Below are 18500 nucleotides of genomic sequence, written 5' to 3' on the forward strand. Positions count from 1 at the left end.
TTTGGTGACCTACTTTGACAAAAGACGTCAAGCAAATTGTAACTAACTGTGAAGTTTGTGCTCATACCAAGACAAGTCATTCAAAACCAAAAGGACTGTTACATCCTCTCCCAACTCCACTCCGACCTTGAGAACACATATTAATAGACTTTATTAAAGGACTGCCAGTTGTTCAACATCACTCAGTAATCCTTGTAGTGGTAGATAGTCTCACCAAATATGCACATTGCATTGCTTGCAGGAAATTGCCTACCTCCAGTGACTTGGCAACAATACTGTTAAATCGAGTGGTCCGTTATCATGGATTACCACAAGGAATTCTATCTGATCGAGGGTCACAATTTGCCTCTAACTTCTGGAAAACATGGTACAAAACGCTGCAAGTTACATCTACATTATCTACCAGTCATCATCCTCAAACAGATGGCCAAACTGAGAGACTAAATCAAACATTGAAACAATATATGTGTGCTTACGCTGAAAAAGCACTCCATTCTTGGGTATCAATGCTTTGGTTAGCTGAACTGGCCTACAATAACTCGTATCATACTTCCACTCGAGCAACACCCTTTTTTGGTCTATTTGGTTATCACCCAGATACTTTGCCAATCACAATTCCACAAGAAAGTTCACTTACGCCAGCGGTGTCAGAAACAATACGACAACTCCATCAAAACCAGAAACAAATCCAGCAACATCTCAACAAAGCAAAACAAAAGTATAAAAAAACATTATGACAAAAAGCATTTTGAGGGACCACAATATAAGCCAGGAGATAGAGTGTGGCTTTCCACACGCCACATTGATTTCAAGAAAAGACATATGTTTAATCCCAAATGTATAGGTCCTTACACAGTTCTTCAACAGATCAATCCAGTAACCTACAAACTACAGTTACAAAAATCACTACATATTCATCCAGTGTTTCATACTTCTCTCCTGAAAACAGCATTCCAGGAAACTCGCTCTCAACCAACTCCAGTACTAGTACAAGGAGAATTGGAATATGAAGTAAAACAGGTTCTGGATTAAAAATTTAGAGGTCATACTCTCTGGTATCTAATATCTTGGAAAGGGTATGGTCCAGAGAACGACTCATGGGTCTCAGCATCTGACATTCATGCTCCACTACTAGTGCGGTGTTTTCACCACCAAAACCCAGATAAGCCAGGCCCTAGAGCGCGTTTGGGAGGGTGGAGTACTGTCAACACCAGGACAGTGCGCGCTCTACGGGCAGCATAATGAAAAATGACAAACCTTATGCAATGTATTAATTCATGCATTATGTGTTGATATTGTATATTAACCTTTTGCATTGCAGGTATTTATCTTGAAATGTCATTAATGCTGTTAGTAATGTAATGTTCATTTTCAAGGCTTTGCTGCAGGAATACAGGGTGAGGTTAGGGTGTGGTCCCTATTCGGAGCCTTTCTAGACGTCTTCCCATAAGCCTGGCTGGGAGTGGAATGTGGGCGGGGCTTGGGTCTATTTAAGGGACCCAGCCCAGCTCCACATGCTCACTATTAAGAGGTCCCGGTGCAGAGCAGCAGCATTTCCCTGAACTCCTGTTCTGAATGCCTACTTAGGCATTTACCTGGCCCTGTCCTCATTATTTTTCTGATCTTCAAGCAGGGTGGTAAGGTGGAGGTCGGGGTAGGCCCCCGACTCAGTTTCTAAAAGCTTTTGAGTTTTGACCTTGTGATTTACAGTGTGCGCGATTCATTTTTGGCAATTAACCCTTGCAGTTCGGATTGTCAGAGTGCGCAATCATTTCGAGGCATTTGAATCTTGAAGGTTGAATTGGCGACAGTGTGCGTGATTCATTCTTGGCAATTTATCCTTGCAGTTCAGATCGGCAGAGTGCGCGATCCTTTCAAGGCATTTGAATCTTGATGGTTGAATCGGCAACAGTGTGCGCGATTCATTTTTGGCAATTAACCCTTGCAGTTTGGATTGGCAGAGGGCGCGATCATTTCAAGGCATTTGAATCTTGATGGTTGAATCGGCAACAGTGTGCGTGATTCATTCTGGCAATTAACCCTTGCAGTTCGGATCAGCAGAGTGCACGATCACTTCGAGGCATTTGAATCTTGATGGTTGAATCGGCAACAGTGTGCGCGATTCATTCTTGGCAAATAACCCTTGCAGTTCAGATCAGCAGAGTGCGTGATCATTTCAGGTATTTGAGTCTTGATGCGCAGTCTGGCAATAAGGTGCGCAATAATTTCTGGGCAATTGAATCTTGAAACTCAGACCAAACAGAGTGTGATCCTTCTAGACAAAACAAGTTTGGTCAGTTTACCTCTTCTACAGTATCATTCATGAATCCTATAGCAGTTAATTCTTTGGGAACGAATGGACTAACTTGAGAGAGTTCAATGTTCAGAGTATATGATTATAAGAAGATGTTATTTTGAAAGCGCTCATATGAAAGTCTGCGTAATCCTTCTTTTATTTCCAGGTATCCAGAGTTAAAAAGGTCACGCTATTGAAATGTTATTGATGTCTCATGTTATTAGAGTATAGATAATTAAAACAAAGTTCATGAAGATTAATGTGAATAACCTTGCTATTGTGTTCTTAACTCTTGCTTCCACAGGTCTCCTTCCCCGCTGTTTCCAACCTAAAACCCCATCCCCAACTTTGCCATTCTTTAACTCTGTGCTATGATAGCTAGTAGAATTTGGAGCTGCCAAGAGGTGGACGTATTGGGAACAGGTGCAAACCCAGAGGATCCGGTCTCGTTGACATACCCCAGCCAATGTCAGCGGAGAGGAGGTGCCAGCAATATCCAATCCCCCAACTGAAGAGGCCCACAGTGATGAGAGCAACTCTTGTCTTCAGGACCTGGCCCATCAGGGACCTCTGGACAGCCGGTTACCCAGGCCCAGTACCACACCACCACAGAGCCTCCCCATCAGGAAACACCACCACAGCACCCACCCAGCATACCCATATTTCTGTCCCCAGGACATGTCAATCAGCAGTGTGCCGACCTCTACAGGGACCCCAGGGCACACCTCATACCCAAGACAATCAGGGACCTGGGGTCAGTTGCAGTGGACACATGGTTCAGTGGACAGAGGCACAGGCTAACCAGGAAACTGGGAGCAGTGCTATGCTATGCACCAGGGGGAGGACAGGCCAAGGGAACCGACTCTCCAGGAGGCACTTACAGAGATCCGGGGAGCTTATCAACATTCCCAGGACACGATGGGCCAGATCCTTGACAATGTGCAAGAGAGCAGGGGGCTGCAGGAGGGACAGTACCAGGGGATCAGGGAGGACTTGCAGGCCATCAACAACACCCTGATCTCCATAGCAGGGGTGATAGCATACATGGCCAACATTATGAGGGAGGCAGTCACACAACAGCAGGCCCCTGCCACTAGCCAGACATCTGAACAGCCTTCTACCTCCTCTGCCACCAATGGCCAGGAGGTCCCGCCACAGGACTGACATGTCAACAGCACCCCTCCCACTGCAGGAGGAGAACCACCCCACTAACGTTCGCTGCCATTCAGACAGACGCCAGAGACACTTGCCAAGACCCCCGCCAGGAAATGGGACTCTCCTGATTGTCACCCTGGTGTCCCACTCAGTCACCATGTCCACCTTGAACTTCCATTGCTCCCCTTCCTATGTCCCATTGGACAATGCACCTGTGCTACAAACAGACTGGAACTATACCCTGGACTTTCCTCTATCATCACACCATCCCATTGTGCTTGCCCCTCAATATATTAGCACTTCAATAAACACCTTTGGGAAAAAAATGTTTGGAATAGTCATGTTTATCAATTATGTATTCATTGAAACAGGTGCAAACATTGCAATTCAACTGGACAGAACATGAGCATAGAGTAATGACCTGTAGCTGGCTGCAGTAAGCACACCAAGAGTATACGTGAGGTCATCAATATATGTAAAATGAACTGGGCATAGAGGTAGGAAATATCAGCATGCCAGTGCCACAGAAATTCAAACAAATTTAAATGTGAAGTAACACTGTCCTACCTGTGTGTCATTGGAAGTGTTTTCTGATCACTGATGTTCTGTTGTCCTCATGCTCATCCTCTGCCTCCTCATCCTCACTGTCCACAGGGTCCACTGCTGGCACACAGTGATCTCCAGCCTCCTCCTCCTGCAGGAATGGGACATGGCATCTGAGGGCCAGGTTATACAACATGCAGCATTCCACCACTATCTGGCAGACCTTCTTGGGTAAGTAGCACAGAGATCCATCTGTCAGATGGAGGCACCGGAACCTGGCCTTCAGGAGGCCAAAGGTCCTTTCAATGTTCCTTCTGGTTTGCCCATGGGCCTCATTAGAACGTTCTTCTGCCCTTGTCCTGGCATTCCTCACAGGGGTCAGGAGCTATGAGAGGTTGGAGTAACCAGAGTCACCTGAAATATTGAGGGACAACATTTAGCCACACATTATCCCATATGGCCCACAAAATACCCATATATCAACATTTACAAGGTAGGAACCAGGGCTCACCTATTAGCCACACCCTGTGCCTCTGTAGTTGGGCCATCACATTTGGGAGGCTGCTATTCCTCAGGACAAAGGCATCATGCACCAACCCAGGATACTTAGGATTGACATGTGAGATGTACTGGTCAGCCAAGCACAGCATCTGTACATTCATAGAGTGGAAACTCTTCCAATTTTTGAACACCTGTTCATTCTGACGGAGGGGACAAATGCAATATGTGTTCCAAAAATTGTCCCAATTATTTTGGGAATACGTCCCATTGCATAGAACGTGGCCTTCACTGTGGCTATATCTTCTACCTGGGGAAAAACAATGTAGCTACACATGTGTTTAATCAGGGCAGACAACACGCTTGTCAGCACTATTGAGAACATTGGCTGTGACATTACTGCTGCCAAGCCCACTGTTACTTGGAAAAAACAAGTTGCCAGGAAATAGAGCACTGATAGAACTTTCACAAGAGGAGGGATCCCAGTGGGGTGATGGATATCAGATATCAGGCCAGGCTCCAATTGGGCACACAGCTCTGTGATTGTGGCCCTGTCAAGTCTATAGGTGAGTATTATGTGCCTGTCCTCCAGTGTTGCCAAGTCCATCCGGGGTCTGTCCATCCGTGGTCTCCTATTCATCCACACCGGGAGGAATCTATGGTGCAGAAGAGTGAAGAGCCGGTCACAAATTGAACAATGGAGCTACAACAGAACTTTGCATGATTTTAACTTGTAATGGGTCACTGTGATTTGTCCAGTATCTCATAAATTCACCAGTGAAGCAGCAATTTTCCTGGGCCTGCCCCCCCCACTGAAGTGGCGTCCACCTATCCTGTGTGGAGGGACAGGCGGAAGTGAGGTAATTCCACTGACGTTGTGAGCCGTTGAGTTAGGCAGTCAGAACTGCCGTGAAATTCATCATTGGTTAACATTGGGCCCTATGGGTTATAGTGGCCAATGGTGATGTACGCCGGCAATTACTGTATGCACCGCAGTGGACGTGAAGGCCATTTTCTATCTGATCCCTCACATGCTATCTGATCTTCCACAGGAGACGACCTACACTGCATGAGCTGCTGTGACCTGTGTCTGGAACCTACTATGGCCCGTGTGACTGGGGAAAGGGCCCCAGCCTTCCCTTCGGAGGAGTTGGAGAGACTGGTGGATGGGATCCTACACCTGTATGGACTACTCTATGGGCCTCCAGACCAACAGGTGAGTACACTGTAGACACGATGCATGTGGTGGTGTGTGTGAAGGACTCATGTAAGGGGGTGGGTGGATGTCCTCTGGGCGGCATATAGGTTGTGTGGAAGGCCATGTGTGTGTAAATGGTGATGTGAAGGGGTATGGTGGGCCAAAAGTGTAACAGGCAGGACAGTTTGTCTAATTCCATTTTCCTATGTGTACTGCCTCTGCAGGTCAGCACCCATCAAAAGAAGGGTGTATGGCGTGCCATCTTCAAGGAGGTGCAGACCCTGGTGTTCTATGGCAGGCAGAGCACCCAGTGTCGCAAACAGTGGGAGGACCTGAGACACTGGGCAAGGAAGACGGAGGAGGCCCAGCTGGGGATATCCTCCCAACAAGGAAGGGGTGCCCGTCAAAGCTTGACCCCCCTGATGGCCTGCATACTGGTGATGGCCTATCCAGAGCTAGATGGGCACTTGAGGGCATCACAGCAGCTACAAGGGGGTGAATACAGTGGCCATCATTACAACTTACGCATGGTAGGGTGGTATCCGGGTGGGGGATGTGTGTCAGTGGGTGACCCTACGCCAGGCCTTGCAGCGTAGGTCCCCTGGTGGCTATCGTTCTGAAGGAATAATCCTGTTACCTAGCTCGTAGGCATCCATTACTGGTCAGGGCTGCGTGGGTCCCAGGAGTGTGTCCCTCCCTATGCCTTGGTGGCAAGCTATTTCTCTGCTAGTGCTATGGTATATTAAGTAGGCCTGTTCCCTGTGTGTGAGGGTGCTGTGTCCACGAATGGTGGTGTTGGTACAGCCATTGACACAATGTATCATTTGTCTTTTTCCCCCCTTTTTGTTTTGTCATCCTGTCCTTATGTGCATTAGCATCAACTTGCGGAGGAGCAGAGGCACCGGCAGCGGAGGGAGCTGCATCCCATTGGACCCAGGAGGCAGAGTACACCGACGCTGAGGGCACCAGTGTTGTAGTTTAGCAGCGATTAGATTGAGCATTAGCAGAAGACATCTTGTATTTAGTAACTATTGTGAACATTTTGCGGAATCCATTTTGTATTCATGGCAGCCATTTTATCTGCCACATGCTGCCATGTGCTCACCATGTGCTCTGTCCTACCTTTCTGTTAACTACTCTTGAAAATCTGCCTAGTGACAAGTTATATTTAGCATCTCCCACTTTCGCACATGCTCAGTAAGGCCTGCAGCTGTTAGTCCTTGAAAACTGTTAGCTCCTCCTACCTGTCGACTGTGCATTTCCACATGACCTTATATGTATAGAAGTCTTGCTTCTATAATTGTACCACCTCCTTTTAGCCCCTGCGTGGGTATAAAAGGACCATGCTCTCTCAGTTCAGTGTGCTACTTCAGACATTACCTAAGGGTGCTGTTTGAACTGTAGTACCACCTCATGAGGTTAATAAACTTTGTCTTTTATTTCAGTTCCTGTGCCAACTTCTTCCTACATGGTCTGAAGACTTTGTGCAGAGAAAGGTGAACCCCTTGCACTAGTAGGCCTTGCTGAGGCTTACTTCAACACCAGTGGGACGGAGGGCGAGAGGAGCACCACGGCGGAGACTGAAGGTGCCAGTTTTGGCACAGATACCTCCTCCGATGGAAGCTCCCTGGTGGTGGCAGACACTTCTGTGACCACCCTAGCTACAGGTACAGCCACCAAACCCCGTACCAGCATCACCCTCTCAGCAGCCCCTCATTGAGTTGCCTGTGCCTGCTCACCCAGGAGGGTGGGCATCTCCTTCACCCCAGGCACCTCAGGTCCTGCCCCAGTTAGCCCTGCTGCCCTGAGTGAGGAGGCTATTGACCTCCAGAGATCCATCTCTGTAGGGCAGTCAACAATTGTGAATGCCATCCAGAGGCTGGCAGCCCAGATACAACAGATTAATGCATTCCTGGAGGGCATTCACAATGGATTGGTGGCCCAACAAAGATCGATCCAGACTCTTGCCTCCTCTCTGATGGCAGCCATTGTCCCTGTTTTAACCCTCCTCCCTCCAGATTCCTCTTCCCAGTCCTATTCTACTCAACCCCAATCGATCTCAAGAGCACAGCCAGATGAGCATGCACACAAGACAACACACAAGAGTGGTGCAGGTAAACACAAGCACCACACTTCATCCCACAGGCGCTCACACAAACATCATCCAGATGCAGACATCCACTATTTTCACTGTAACCCCTCCTCCTCCTCCACCTCCCTCCCAATTCCATCTACACTCACACCCGCATGCACTACATCATCATTCAGTACCAGCATCATCACCACACCAAGGAGAACACACACCTCATTGGCAGACACCACCACAACAGCCATGCACACATCCCCTGTGTCCTCGTGCACTGTGTCTGTCCCCCCCTGCTAAGGTACACAAACGCAAGCACTCAGACAGCCAACAGCCATGCACATCACAACAGCATACAGGCCATGCACCTGCACCCAAAAGCAGCAGACGCCTCCAACAACCACTCCCTCTTCCCCACTCCCATTCCTAGTCCCTCTTCCCACCCCAATGTCCTTAAAAAACTGTTCTTATCCACCATTGACCTCTTCCCTCCCCCTCCCCCTGTCCTGCACATATGGGCAGGGTAGAAAGAATCCAGCCAAGCACCTCAGCCACACCACACCCACTCGTGGTGGAAAAGGATCCAGGCCACATGTCCTGAAGGTGAAGAAGCCTGCACCAGGCAACCTCAAGGGAAAGGAGCCTGCCCCAGCTGCCAGAAAGACCAAGGAGCCTGCTCGAGCAGGCAAGAAGGGAAAGGAGCCTGCCCCAGCTGCCAGGAAGAGCAAGGAGCCTGAATCAGCAGGCAGGAAGCCCAAAGGGCCTTGGGCAGGAACTGTGATAGAGCCTCCACCACCAACCATGGTTTTGCAGCCCTCTGAGGTTGCAGGGTATGGGCAGGAGCCTCCCCCCCCAACAGCAGCACCACCACCACTGAGCAGCTGTCTGAGGTTGCAGGGGATGGGCAGGAGCCTCCCCCCACCAGTAGCACCACTACCTCTGAGCAGCTGGCACTGCCGGCAGACGGTATGTAATACTGCCTCCATGGGCTTCAGTGCGGCCTGTTCCCTGCACTTGAGAGACTGTGGCCTTGCACTCCCCAGGATCAAGCACAGGGCATGTTGCCCACTCCAGAGCATGTGGGCAAGTCACCCACTTGAGAGACTGTGGCCTTACACTCCCCAGGACCAAGCACAGGGCATGTTGCCCATCCAGAGCCAGTGGGCAAGTCACCCACTTGAGAGACTGTGGCCTTGCACTCCCCAGGACCAAGCACAGGGCATTTTGCCCCCTCCACGTCCAGTGGTGTTGTTCCATCTGCCGTTCCTCGTCCCACAGAGGTGCCTGCCTATTTTCCAACTGATGCCCCTGCACTGCTCTCTCCATGTTGCTGCAGGAGACAAGTGGGGGCTTGGACTTTGTCATGTGGTCCTGTGGTCCACACGCATTGTGGACTGGGCTGTGTCTCTTGAACTTTATATATGTATATACCATTAGATTGTATTTTCTTGTTTCTACTATATGTATATTATTACACTCACTTTCATCTATTACTGTTGTCCTTGCATTATTCCTGAGGTGGATGGGATAAATATATTTTCTTAATGCATCTGATTGTGTGTATGGTGTTGGGGGTGTGTGTGTGTGTGCTGCGTGTGTGTTTGTCACTCTCTTCTTCCTCCCCCCTCCCATGTGTGCTAGGCGACTGTACTCACTGTCGTCGCCTTCGCTGTCATTGGTGTTCGTGGTGGAGCAGGACGTAGGACATCATTGGAAATATCTGCAGCTCGGGCTCCATGGTGGCATGGTTGTTCCCTGTGACTCCAATGGTGAGTCCTTTCCCTTCTATGCAGTGTTTCTGCCAGGCTTTTGATTTTGTTGGTACTGCCCAGGAATAGGTGGCGGATCGGGTTGTCTTAATACGGTGGGTGGAACATTGGCTTCTACGTGGCTGTTGGCAGCTACTGCTGTGGTGGCTGTTCTTTCCGTCCTGACGGTCGGTGTGGTAAAGTGGCTGTTTATCTGAGTTCTTACTATCATGGTCATAATTTGGCGGTAATTACCACCAGCCTGTTGGTGGAATTACCACCACTTTATCACGACCGCCAGGGTTGTAATGAGGGCCTTAGTGTCACTAAGTTGAATTGATCATGTGATATATAAAGGAAATACAATGTGGTGACCATTAGGCTGACAATGGCAGAAATGCCGAAACGCGTTCCTGCATCAGTAAATGTGACTTTCATTATTCCTTCGAATGTGGAGTACCGTACTTTTTGACGATGAGAAGCAAGTGAGGAGATATATATGTATATATATATATATATATATATATATATATATATACACAGAGAAGCAGTAACTTTCTCCTGAAATATACCACATCCTCAACAAGTATATTTTCATATTTTTGCAATTAAATTGTAACGTACCATGAACTCTGGTTCCATAATAATTTCTAAAGTAACACAGTCATCTTAAGATACCTTTACTAACACTCACCATAGTGTTTTACTCTAGAAATAGTAATGTCACCACTCAAACATCTCATAAGGCTAAAGTATCTCAACAGTGAGGTTCATAAGAACAGTAGAGCTTGCATTATAGCATTTTGTTTGTTTTACCATTTAAGAAGCAGTACTTCCTTTACTAACAAGTATTTACAGTTGAAAAACATAATTTTCAAACTCAATCTGCAAATCTTACTCACGTCTCTCCACATTATTTTGTGTACCTCTCTAAAGCTCTATTAACAAAGCTGAACCTCTCCAAACAGCGTTTCACTCTGTAAACATGATGTAGAATGCCTTTTCTAAAATTAGTACACCTACTGACACTTCACAACAACTTTTATAACATATATTATTAAATACCTGAACAAGACATTTTTCTTAAATACAGATGAAGACAACAATGTTTTCAACTCCATATACATTCACTTCTGGTGAGCACAACTCAACAGACTTCTTTCTCCTCCAAGGCATGAGCCAATCACATCACAGTATTTCTTTAAACATGTAATAAAGAATAGTAACTATTGGTTGAGCTTTAGCCTTTAGTTTTACTCCCCTCACCACAATCTCATAAGACTCATCTGGGATCGTAAAACACCTTGTGGCAGGCCCACTAATTTTCCCTTCGGGTCTCGTGAGAGGTTAGCGGGATCTTAAAACACCTCATGGCTGGTTCAGTAATTTTCTATGTGGGTCTCACAAGTGTCTTGTGGGATTACACGAGCCTCATGCAGCAAGACTCACTCCCTACAGCTTGCACTCTACTCTCACGAGGACTCTTGTGGGATTGCCAAACAATTCTCGGGAAATAGTAGTAAATGGGAAACACTAGCCTTTTCACTGACGGCCCTCTGTTGGATAATGTGCATACTGGAGTATGAGGAGGGTCTACCATTTGCTTTCCAACCTCTTTCTCAAATGACAACTATGCATATTAGGGCATGAGCAGGGACTGGTCTCTCCAAAGAGAATTCTTCCTCAAATCTATGCATAGTAGGGACTGTGCATGAACTGGCAGTTCCTTTCAGAAATCTGTTTCAGATGACAGGTGTGCATGGTAGTATGTAGTGAATAACAGGTATGTACTTTGACATCTCTGTCTCAGGTGACAGGTATGCATAGAAGTCTGTGGGAAGGGACTGGCCTCTCCTGGCAGGCGTCTCTCTCAGATGACATGTGTGCATATTAGGGTGTGTGTAAGGACTGGCCTTTCTTTTGAGACCTCTCTCTCAGAATATAAGTTTACATAGCATTAAATGGGGAAAGACAGGCCTCTCCTGTCAGGCCTCTTTTACAGATGACAAATGTGCATAGTAGGGTGTGGAAAGTGACTGGCCTCTCCTCCCAGATCTCTCCCTCAGATGATGGGAATGCGGGATAGGGTATGTGGATAGACTGGCCGTTCCTTTCAGATCTCTCTCTCAGATGACAGGAATGCATACTAGTGTATGGAGAATAACAGGCCTGTACTTTCACACCTCTCTCTCAGATGAGAGGTTTGTGTAAGTAGTCTGTGGGGAGGGACTGGCATATCCTGTCAGACGACTCCCTTAGATAACAGTTGTGCATAGTAGGGTGGGAGGAGGGACTGGCCTCTCCTTTTAGACCTCTCTCTCAGATAATGGGTGAGCATTGTAGATTGGATAGAGAGAAACTGGCCTATCCGCTGAGATTTCTCTCTCAGATGACAGCTGTGCAAAGTAAGGTGTGTGAACGTATTGGCCTCTCCTTTCAAACCACTATCTTAGATGACAGGTGTGCATAGCAATGTGTGGTGAAGGACTTGCCTCTCCTGTTGGTCCTCTCTCTCAGATAACAGGTATGCATACTAAGGTGTGTTGAGAGAGATTGGCCTCTCCGTTGACATCTCTCTCTCAGATGGCAGGTGTGTGAAGTAGTGAGTAGAGGTGAACTGTCCTCCCTGTTAATATCTCTCCCTCTGATAATGGGTGTGCCTAGTAGGGTGTGACAAGAGACTATACTCCCAACTCTTACCAAGCCGATGGGCTAAATAATAGAGTTTGATAAATAACACCACTTCCAGTAATACTCTTTTGTACAGTAGCATGTATGCATACTAGAGTGTATTCAAAGATCACCTACTCATTTGTACTATTCCCAACCCTGTAAGAGTGTTGTAATGTCATAACATTTTAATTAAAAAACAAGTTAACCTTCTATTCATCACAGTATTTATCTCCGACACTCTTTCTCTCAATAACAAGAACCACAATATGCATTTCAACTAACAGAGTGTATTGAGTGCTCACATACTACTTTTTACTATTTAGGATCCCACGAGAGTCATGTAAAGTACAAAGATTAGATAACAAAATTATACATTTATAATATTCAAAGTAGGATTCCCTTAAGCACCTCCTCTCTAAATCTAGGGGACCAGCATGTCCTTCTGTTGCCCCCTTAAATAGCTTTTTTTACTTAATTTCCCCAACACCTCCAATTTTTCACAGTAAACAGTAGTAGCCGCCATTTCATTTTTAATGTTAAAATAGCAGGCCCATCAAAAGAGCCTCTTGCTCCTGTGAAAGAATAAAGGCACAAGGAAATATTGGGTCTCTCGACTAACTACAGGGCTCAATTTTTTTATTTGAGCTCTCGTAGGAGGCTCCAGGGACTCCTGCGAGCCAATTGACAAAATATACAACTTTTTTAATACTTTAATTTCTCAAAACTACTAAACAGATTTACATCAACACAAAAAAGCACAATCTGTGGATCAAGATTTAGCTCCCAGACAAATTTGATGTAATTTTGTTTTTAGTTAAAACCTGTCTTAATTAAGTCTATGGAAAATGCAGGGAGATTTTATGTTTTGTGTCCCTCTTTTTTTCTCAGCTCCTCCTTGACAGATTACCCCGAAACTTTCCAAGAAAGAGCTAAAGTGGATAAACACTTTTTTGGGAATGTTTCATGAAGATGTAGCAAGCAGGTCAAACGTTATTAGCAAACCAAAAAATGCTCTGTGGCCTAACTATAATTACCTATTGTACTATAGAAATTTACCTGTTATAGTTATATTAAGTAACTATAACTCATGCCCTAAGGTAACTATAATTCGCACATGGTTGTTTCGTCAGAAATATTACATTACGGGCCAGATGTATGAAATTTATTTGCACTCACAAATGTTGCGAATCGCAAAAATCGGATGTTTGCGAGTGTAAAAACGTGGTCTGCGATGCTTGAAAGGCATTCGCAGACCAAAAATAAGAAATCGCAAAAATTTCGATTTTTTGCGTTGCGACCTGGTCTTGCGAGTCGCATTTTGTGATTTGGTATTACCAGTAGGAAATTGCGAGGCGCAAATTGCAAGTCGCAAAATCCAAGTCGCAAAGAGATGCATCAGAAAATTGCAAATCGCGATTTTCCGCAGAATGGCATTTTGCACATGGAGGAGTGTGGACTCCACTAGGTCCTCCAATGGTGTTGATGGTGCCTCTGTGGGTGGACCACCTCCTGTGCCCCTAGCCTCCGCAAGTCTCCTTGCCACCCTCGCCTTTGCACGGGACCGCAGGTTATACCACCTTTTTTTATATCTCTTCACTGGAGCGCTGTGCCACTCCAATTGCGCAGATTTTTGACTGTATGTCCAACCATAGTCTCCTCTTCTCACTCTCAGGCACCTGGAGTGAGCTTTTTTCCAAACAGGCGGTCATGGCTCCTGACCACCTCCTCAGTTAGCACCTCAAGCTCCTGCTCGCTGAATATCAGCTTGCGCTTTCTTTCACCCTTCTCCTGTGCTTGGCCTGGGGTATCCATCCTTGCTCAGGTGTTCTGGCTCCTTCTGAGTGCTGCTCTGTGTGGCTGGGCTGCTCTCTCTCAGGATGCTGGTTTGGGTGTGGCACCTGAAACTGCCTGGGATGGCTCATTTCCTGCTGGTGATGTCATCAGGCTCCTCCAGGTGTGCTTTCTCGAACTTTCTCGCAATTTGCGATTTTTTACCGAATCGCAAAAAAAGCGCAATTTGCGAAAATGCAAATTGTGATTCGGTAAATGGGCCTCACAAATCACAAATAGCGATTTTTAAGAAATTGCTATTTCCGAATCGCAATATGGGTACATGGCCAATTGCGACTCGGTAATAGCGATTTCTTAAAAATCGCTATTTGCGATTCGCAAGCTCCAGTTTTCTTACATATGGCCCTATTTTATCAATGATGTTATGAAAGATGTCATGAGTACCCTAATTTGTGGGGTAATTAGTAGTTCATGGCAAGGACATTTAAAAATGTGAGCCTAAATATAATATCTTTGTTTTTTTAAGTGAATTTCTATGTTTTTAAAACTCTATTTCCTAACTATAACGTCCCTGTAACCTTTGTTATTTTCAGTAAATTTCTATGTTTTTTAATGAAAATAAATTTTCATTCCTAAATGTAAATCCAACCACCGTCACGCATGACCAGTCCCAGTGGCTACGCATCCAACCCCATGCTGTGCGTAGCCTTTGGCCATGCTCAGTGGGAGTTGGCTTCATGGATGCACAGTCCCCTTCCCCCAGCAGCTTTCAGCCCTATGGACCTCATCCCCTGGGCCTCAATAAATGGAGGTGGGTACTGCCTGGCTGCCTCCCCTAACCGATTGTGGCCCTGTGTACCACTCCCTCTGGGGCCCAGCTTTCTAAAATATTTTTTTTTTAGAAGGTGGGCTGAGAGGACCCTCTTTCCCCAGCTGATTTCTGCCCCAGGAACCCTATCCTCTAAGGCCCGGCATTTGTAATTCTTTCTTTGGGGATGGAGCCACGTTGCCCCCTTCCCAGGCAGATGTCAGCCCTGGGGAACTCATCCCCAGGGCCTCCCATTATGAAAAAAAAAAAAAAAAGTGGGGAGAGGGCATCCACGGTCCCATTCCCCTGGCCAATTTTGGCCCTGTAAACCCCATTCCCCAAGATTCTTCGTTAATAAAGCTATTTTTGGGGGAGGGGGCCTCAAGGCCCCCTCACTGGGATCTCGCAGGGTTCATTCCCCAGGGTCCAGCCTAAACTTTTGTTTTGGGGAGGCGGGCAGCGCTGTCCCCTCCACCAGGTGATTTTAGGCCCAGGGATCCCTTCCCTCAGGGTCTGGCCTTAATATAATTTTTTGGGGTAAAGGGGCCTCTTGGCACCATTTTCTGGGCTGATTTCAGCCTCAGTAAAACCATCCCCTCGGGCCCATTAATTAGTGCTGGGTGTGCAAAATGGGACTGCGGGAGGGCAGAAGGCCCCCACAATCCCAGCCGGATACCCACTTTCTGCGGGAGCCAGCATTGCTTTTACAGAGAGAGAGCTTCTAAAGATGCAGCTACCACTCTGTGAGAGCAATTGTTTTCCTCTGTTTCCCTTCCCCATCTCACCTGCCCCATCTCCACAGGCAGTGGAACAGTGGAAACCTCTGCTCACAGCAAGTGAGAGATACTTGACAACTCTCCCTTGTTGTGAGGGGAGTGTTTGCAATATCTTGGTGGGACCTGTCTAAGCTCCTGCCACGTCAGAGCAAATACCTATGTCCTGGGGTGGACACACTGGGAATCAGCCCTGGTGGGTGGGTGGTGGCCCCCTCCAACTTACATATCCCTGGGAAGATGGTGGACCCCGGGATGACGGACGGACCCCCTTCATTATTTAAATTCAGCCATGGGGAGGTGATGGTCTCTGAGGCTGTGGGGGGGGGGGTCACATGGACCTCCCACATTCATTAAAAATGAGGCCCCGGAAAGAGGGCAGTCCCCGGGGTTGCGGGGGCCATGCAGCCACCTGCATTCATTATATCTTAAGCCCCGGAGAGGTGGTGGTCCCCTTGGCTGCAGGGAGCCGGACAGGCCACCTCATTCAAAATGTTAACAGCCTCAAGGAGGTGGTATTCTTCAGGTCTGCTGGGGGGCCATGCGGCGCCCCTCTTTCATTGTGAATTCAGCCATGGGGAGGTGGCATTCCCGGAGCTGCAGAAGGACCAGATGGGCTCCTACAACATTCATCATTTCATTAGCTCTGGGGAGATGGTGGTCCCCAGGGCCGAAGGAGGCCACGCTCCCCCTGCATTCATTGTGATTGCAGCCCTGGGGTGGTGGCGGTTCCAGGGGCATAAAAAAGCCTTAGGAGGTGTGCCTGGGTGCTTTATTTTACTATGCTTCTGGGACCTGGCCCCCCCGGGAGCTTTATAAAAAGAAGCACGGGACACTGCTCTTAGTTTTTTAAAACTTTTTTGCAGCTAATTAGCGACATTGTCACAAATTCACAGCAAATTTTTTTGAAAGCTTTTTTGCAGCACAAGATTGGGAGGGTTCGCTGAGCCTTCACATCCCTATATAAACAAATTTGTTTTTTCTATAATATTTAAAAAACTACTGAATGGATTTCCACCAAATAATGAAAAAGGCTTTTTCTGGACCAAGAGCTTGCAATCCGCCGAACTTTGTGTAAATCTGTCCAGTGGTTTAGCCCCTATTTCTGTTCAAAATCCATGTGGAAATTAACATGGGGAAAACACATTTTGGGACCTCCCATTTGCCTCGGTCAATGCTTGAGGGATCACCCCAAAACTTTCCAAACAACAGCGCGTCACTTGTGGGAGGAGCAGTCAGGGCAGGAGCCCTTTAAACTTTGAACAGCGCTCCCGCCGCGGGAAGCGCGTCTCTTGTGGGAGGAGCAGTCAGGGCAGGAGCCCTTTAAACTTTGAACAACGCTCCCGCCGCCGCGGGAAGCGCGTCATTTGTGGGAGGAGCAGTCAGGGCAGGAGCCCTTTAAACTTTGAACAGCGCTCCCGCCGCCGCGGGAAGCGCATCTCTTGTGGGAGGAGCAGTCAGGGCAGGAGCCCTTTAAACTTTGAACAGCGCTCCCGCCGCCACGGGAAGCGCGTCACTTGTGGGAGGAGCAGTCAGGGCAGGAGCCCTTTAAACTTTGAACAGCGCTCCCGCCGCCGCGGGAAGCGCGTCTCTTGTGGGAGGAGCAGTCAGGGCAGGAGCCCTTTAAACTTTGAACAACGCTCCTGCCGCGCGGGCGGTGCCCGGGCAAAGCCCGGGCCAAGGGCGGGCCCGTCTTGCGCCCGCCATCGCCAGGAGGAGACTGGGCTGGGCCACCCCCCCAAAGTTTTGTTTTTCTGATATTTGGTCCTGGTATAGAGGTCTCAGGAACTTCCTTTGCTCAGTTTGTCTAGTTTTACTTGACCACGAGCTTCACTTGGCACCAAAGGGGCCAGTGGAGCAAGTCTCTATTACCTCTCGCTTCTAGGGGCTTCTTTTCTTGCTGATACCACTCGTACTTGATAGTAGGAACCAGACCTGGGCCATTCTTTTCTTTCAGACGTGTTTGAAATTATTCAGCTGGGCCATTGGATAGACGATATGGGGAAGAGGAAGGCCGATTATGTATCAGTACCCCAGTCTCGGGTTAAAAAACCCAAGAAACGTTCTGTTGGGAAAGTGGAGGGATGTTCTACTACAAATCTACAGCAATTCAAAACAATTGATTCATTGTTTGAAGAGGTTGAGTCTATACTGAGGAGTCCTTCTGTTGCTGGCCCTTCCATACCGGATACCATTCCTCCCAAAAAGATTCCTGATCTCTTTAAGAAAAAAACACGGATGCATAGAGTAGAGGTCAAGGCTGATTTACACCCCCCTCCTCACTCCCAGGGTGTAATTCCTTCACTCTTGGAGATTTCACCATCCTTGGTGGAAACAAATGGATGTTTACCTGTAGAAGGTACACCTTACTTGAGGTGCACGTCTCCGCCTCCTATTATCAGTCCTTGTTCAAATAGGTTTTCGGTTTTGTCCTCTAATTCTGTAAGTCCTGGACATTCACAAACCTTACTTGTAGAAGGAACTGACAAAGACTCTCTGGATGGAAAGATGGGCAACAACGAAGCTTCTCAGTTGGCTATCATTTCTCACAAATTAGATGACGTTAAGTGTCTGTTGGTATCTTTGATGAACAAAATCGCTGGACCCTATGAACAAAAGTCTGGTTGTAATTGCATTGTGCCATATGAGTCTGTTCCTTCCTCTGATTTATTGATGGAAACTAAAAAACCTAGTCCTCTTACCGTAGGTGATAAATTGACATCTTCTTCTACACATAACATCGCTAGGGGAAGTAACGGTAGCTCCCCAAGGCATGGTAGGTCTGCCTGTCAGACCATGTCTTCCACCCATGAGCGAGTTCCAAAATTAGGTGTAAACAAGTGTGGATCCATCTTTGGACGGGGGGACAAAGGTACTCCTCGCCCAAAAACCTCTCAGTTAAACCTAGGAGGAACGCCTTCTGCAGCAAGTTGT

The sequence above is a fragment of the Pleurodeles waltl genome, chromosome 6 (assembly GCF_031143425.1).
Source record: "Pleurodeles waltl isolate 20211129_DDA chromosome 6, aPleWal1.hap1.20221129, whole genome shotgun sequence".
Taxonomy (NCBI): domain Eukaryota; kingdom Metazoa; phylum Chordata; class Amphibia; order Caudata; family Salamandridae; genus Pleurodeles; species Pleurodeles waltl.